Genomic DNA, 6,000 nt, shown 5'->3' with positions numbered 1-6,000 from the left:
GAGTGTTGCTAAGAGGACCAGACAGGCAGCACCATGGACAGACAGACAGACCAGGGACAGGCTGCAGTTTTGCCCTGACCCAGCCATGGAAATATTGGCACTCCCGATACAAACAGCCAATGGCGTTGCTGAGCGCAGCATAAGCAGAATACCATGTGATCACATGGGCGTATCCCACAGCACTGCGCATGTCACATCACCGGGTCTCAATAAATGGTAAATGTTTTCTGACAAACTTTTCTCTCAGAGTGTGAAAGCAAACTTGGAAGTCAAGATTCTGTCATTTTTAGTCATCTGATTTTTAAGGATAAGAGTAGAAAATGATGGAAATAATGATAGCAACATATGTACAAATGTGCTTGAAATAACTGATGTACGGATTGTTATAAGAGCTGTAAGAGCCCCCAATAAAATGATTTATTTTTTAAAAAGAAGTGAAAAAAAGAGTAGAAAATGATTGATCACATCAGCTCCAGAAAACCCAGTCCTTGAAATCACTACCATCGATTCTGACTCAGCAACCCTGAGATCACTCACACACTGTCAGTGAGTTCAGTCTGACTGAGTAGGCCTATAGGACAGGGTAGGACTACCCTGTGTCTTCAGAGACTGTAACTCTTTACAGGAGTAGAGAGCCTCATCTTTCTCCCTCAGAGCAAACTACTGACCTTGTGGCCAGTAGCCCAATGAATAACCAATGTGCTACCATAGCTCCCTGTGCGATCACCACATCCCAGTTCTTGGTGTCCATGCTAGAAGTTCCATGGGGTGGTGAGCGGGGAGCACAGCTTCGCTTGTTCTGGTCACCTCTGAGGCCCCGCTGCTGCTGCAGCAGCATCTGTCACAAAGCACTAATCCGGGAATGTGTGGTAAGTGAATGCCTGCTGGCTTTCCTAGTCGACTAGACCAACGGATCTCAAAAGACTGGTCCCTGGGCCAGTAAGTTGATAGACATTTTGAAACTGATTGTAATAGCAATTGTATAATATCGCTTGATGTGATTGAACTATGGAATGTAAGAGCTCCCAATAAAATGATTAAAAAAAAAAAAGAAATGCAAATTCTAGGCCCAATCCCTGGCCTACTGGATCAGAAACTTTAAAGCCAGGGCCCAGAAATCTGTGTTTTAATAAGTCCCCTAATTATTCTGATGTTTGCTTGAGTTTGAAGAATGTTGGTCTAGAGAGAAGGTCCTTTAAAAAAAAATGGGATTGGTTTCTTTAGTTCTAAACACAGAAGCCTGAGCAAAGGCATCAGTACTGAAACTTTATTGTGCTTCCTGGAATTCAAGTCCCCTGGCAAAACTCAAAACATCCTGGAGACTATCAAGATTGAACTAGCTCAGGAAGAGGGCGTCCTCTGTTTACCAGCCCCCAGGTGAATGATCCTACCTTTGTCAATGATGCCCTTCCCCACTGAGAGTCATCAATACCCAATTCAAAGTCTCCTCTTCCAGGAATCCTTCAGAAGCAATTCCCAAACGAGGTGAATTGCTCTCTCCTATGAGCTCCCTGTACAGGTTTTCATTTTAGCTAGCATCCTTTGGAGGTATATAAGTTAGAAGTGTTTATACTGCTTAAAAACAGATCTTATGAGCAGCTATCTATAATACAAATAGTCTCCGCTCATATAGAACTAAAAAGAAAGAGAAAACCAAGGACTGAAAGAAGAAACTAGTGGATAGGACGAATTGCCTACACATACCATGCTCTCACCTATCCAGAGACCAGAAGAACCAGATGGTGCTCAGACACCATCACTGACTGATCAGACCACAAACAATAGATGGTTCTGGGCACAGTGGGAGAAATTTGTAGAAAAAAACTGAAATTCTTTAAAAATTAAGAAAGAAAAAAGGAAAAGGCCAGATTGACTGGACCAGTAGAACCTTCACGATTGTTCCATTGGGATATCATTGAAACACGGAGCTGAAACTACTCCCAGGGAGCATCTTTCAGCTAAATAGGAGATTGGCTCATAAGATAGACATCATCTGTGAGTACTGTGTTCCACTGAAAACACAGAGGGAAAAAAAACGGAACCTTAACCTAACATGGTGCATCTTAAAAAGCAGACGTGCAGTAACAGTGTTGGATAGAGTGACTTGAAAAGATGTCAAAAACCCTCCAATATGGCAGCCACCAGCACCAGGTGACTTTCGAATATTTCCAATGGGGCTAGCACAAATTGCAATATACTGTAAGTGCAAAACCCACACTGGGCTTTTTAAACCTAGCATGATTTAAAGAGTGCATGCTATCACCTACACAATTTTGATCTGGGATTCCATGTTGAAGCGCCAAGAGTTTTTATCTAGTGGGTTAAGTATACATTCACATGAATGCTATCTGTTCTTAGCTTTCCTTGTTGCTAAAACAAAATTTAACTTTTCATATGTGATTCACATTATGTTTCTATTGGACAACCCAGCTCTAGGCAATCAGGATTCTATCAGGGACCTCCAATGCTCATTCTCTTTTCATGAACTGCAAATGCCCAAGAAACAAGTGTTAAAAAGTGAAAAACCTCAAAATAAAAAATATATAATAATAAAATTTACTGGGGGGTAGGGTAGAGGTAGGGGGGCTGATATCAAAGAGTTCAAGAAGAAAGAAAATGTTTTGAAACTGATGGTGATAGCTAGCAATTGTAAAAATATGCTTCGTGTAATTGAATTATAGATTGTTATAATGTCTGTAAGAGCCCCTGATAAAATGATTAATAATTTTAAGAGGTATGGACTCAAAAAATGAAAATTAAGAAATAAATGCAATTCACTGCCATCAAGTCAATACCAATTCATAGCATCCCCAGAGAACAGGATAGAACTGTCTCCATGATTTTTCAAGACTGCAACTCTTTACAGGAGGAGAAAGCGCTGTCTTTCTGCTTCAGAGTGACTGGTAGTTTCAAACTGCTGACGTTGTGGGTAGCAGCCCAACCAATCTCCACTATACCACTGGGGCTCTAAAACGTCAAAGGAGGCACCAATCCCTCAAGGCTTAGGAAGCGTTGCTGATGGTTTCAACTGCAGATGCACAGATAGCAACATATGGGTCTGATTCAACTAGTTCCCACTCAACAACAATAAAAGGAAAGCCAAGGATGCTTCTATGGGACCTGAAGGTCCCAGCTCTGATTCTAGCCCCTAAGTGGCCGGTTGATTTCAGGCAACTCAATGTCTCCTCAGCTCCAATCACTGCTGCCCATCCTCCCCGGGGGCTGGGTAGGAGCTTAATGAGAACATAAATATAGCCTGTGGCAGAGCCTATTAGGAGTATGAGAAGAGTGTGAGAAATTTCCTTTCAATCTCCCACTCCGCCCGCCCCTTCCAGTTGTCTGGCCTCCAGTTTCTGGAAGACTACAGAGTGTGCAGACATTGTGTTCCTGGGATTTATGGCTCATTTTATAATGTTTTGGGTGAGGCCAGAAGGTTTACACGCACCATTGTTGTCCTCTTCTTTAAGCATGCTTTCCCTCAAAGAGAAGAATTCAGCAGCGGGGGGAATGGGAGGAGGCAGTGAGTGGGGATGAACAAGACTCCTTTTCTCTTAGTTCCTCTTGGGACTCTGCATGTGAACCCGCCTCCAGAGGAGAAAACCGGCTTCTTAGAGCTCAAAATTTACCTTAGGCCAGCCTTGCAAATAACTGTCAAAAATTCAACAGGCCATCAAGTGTTGAAACCAACCATTGTTGTTGATGCCATTAAGTACTTTTAAGTAGATTAGTACTGTGCTGGGTTCTGTTAACTTTTCTTTCCATGCATTTGCTCTCTGGGCTGGCTCCTGTGCTCTTGAATGGACAATTCTAGCGCATAACTTCAGGAGTCTGCGTGGTGCGCAGGCCACACTGAGCAGCTAAGCACAAGATCAGTGAGTCAAATCTACCAGCTGCCCCACAGGAGAAAGATGGAGCTGTCTCTTCCCCTAAAGACTGAAGAAGATCTCAGAAAGGGGCAGTTCTGCTCTGTCCTATAGTGTTGCTAGGAGTCACAATTGACTTCATGGCAGGGACTTTGGTTAGTTTGGGATTTTTTTTAACTATATAACCTAAGGACCTTTGGTGGCGCTCTGGGAGGTGTTGGACTGTTAGCCTCAAGGTCAGCGGTTCACATCCACCAGCTCTTCTGGGAGAGGAAGAGGAGGCTGTCTGGTCCTGTAAGGTTTACAGCCTCCGACATCCTCTATGAGGCCACTGGGTGTCTGAACCAACTCAACGGCAGTGGGTTTAGGGTTGAACACATAATCTGAGTGCTTGCGTGATTCAAAGAGTTAACGTGCTCTGCTGCTAACAGAAAGGTTGAAGGGTCAAGCCCATCCGGAAGTACCTCAAAAGAAAGACCTGGTGATCTACTTGCAAATAAAGGCAGCCACTTGGAAACTGTATGGAGCACAGTTGTGCCCCAATGCATGTGGGGCTGTCATGAGCCAGAATCATCTCGACAGCGGTTGATATCACACAGAACCTGGCAAAGGCCAGCAGACGTGCCCAGGAAAGGTCAGGGATGAGAAACTAATCATTTCTCCATGCTGCCCAGGAGGAAAGCAGCCTGGTGTGTTTGATATTGTCCAGAGGACGGGTTGTCTTGGTCAGGCACAGCAGAAGCAGCTGAGCCAAGGAGGGGAACTTAAACACTTACTCGGGCAGACAGGTGTCAATGTTCTGTTACTAGAGAAAAAAGAGATGGGGCTGGGGGTCGGGGCGGGTGGCGATGCGCTTTACCAGCTTAGCACCATGTGGAGTCCGGCACAGAAGATCCATAGAAGATAACAAATCAAATGGGTAACATTTCATTAGCCACCTGGCCTGAAAGAGCACTCACCTCAGAAGACCGAAACCTTTGGCCCCGTTTCCTGAGTCATTCATTTGGCGCCTCTCCTGACTTGTGGAAAGATCAGGGGTTGAGTCAGGTATAAGTTAACATCCTGTCTGTCCACCCCCCACCCACCCCGATTCCCCTGGGCAAATTTCAGCCTTGCTTTCCTCATCAGTAAATTGGGGCTAACAGTACTTCTTTCATGGGGTTATGGAAAAGATTTAAGAAAATTCCATACCTACTGCAGACTCTGGTACAGAAGGAGTTATTCAATTAGATTCTTGGATGTTGCTGTCATATCTTGTTTTAAAAAAAAAGAAGAGGAGGAGGAGGAGGAAGAATTCAAACTCACAGCCATGAGTCCATTCAAACTCACAGAGACCATACAGGACAAAACTGCGAAGACAGCATGACTGTCTCTTCTAGTTTCCCTCACAGAGGCTAGTGGTTTCAAACTGCTAACCTTGGGGTTAGTAGCCCAATGCATAGCCTGTTTATTTGTGAGTATTGTTTTTCAGGAACGCTTTCTCCTAGATAAGACCCTGTGTCATCCATTGCGTGTTTTAACAAACGTTTATCTTATACCTAGTTGGGCTGCTAACCACAAGGTCAGCAGTTCCAGACTGCCAGGAGCTTCGCAGGAGAAAGTTACATTCTCAGAAGCTCACAGGGGGCAGTTCTGTACTGTCCTATAGGGTCGCGATGAGTCGGCATCCTCTCAATGGCAATGAGTTTGGTTTGGGATTTGAGAGTCTAACAAGAACCCCTGGTGATGCAGTGGTTAAATACTCGATACCAAAACCTTAACGAGCCTTGTATAATACAGGGCAGGAGAAAGATGAGGCTTGGACACCCACAGGGACAGTTCTACTCTGTCCTAGAGGGTCACCATGAGTTGAAAATGACTAGATGGAAGCGAGGATTTTTTTCACGTGAATAGAGCGAGCCTTGGTAGCATTGTGGGTTATGCACTGGGCTGCTGGCTGCAAGGTCGACAGTTTGAAGCCAGCAGCTGCTCTGCTAGAGCAAGAGGAGGCTTTCTACTCCCATGAACAGTTACAGTCTTAGAAACCATCCTGTCGCCTGTCCTCTAAGGTCACTGGGAGTCAGACTAGGCTCAATAGCACGCCGCATGCACCACGGTCTGGGAAGCCCACCGGGCAGGCAGCTCCACCCCATCACAA

The sequence above is a fragment of the Tenrec ecaudatus genome, chromosome 10 (genome assembly GCF_050624435.1).
Source record: "Tenrec ecaudatus isolate mTenEca1 chromosome 10, mTenEca1.hap1, whole genome shotgun sequence".
Taxonomy (NCBI): Eukaryota; Metazoa; Chordata; class Mammalia; order Afrosoricida; family Tenrecidae; genus Tenrec; species Tenrec ecaudatus.
This window is presented reverse-complemented; position numbering follows the sequence as displayed.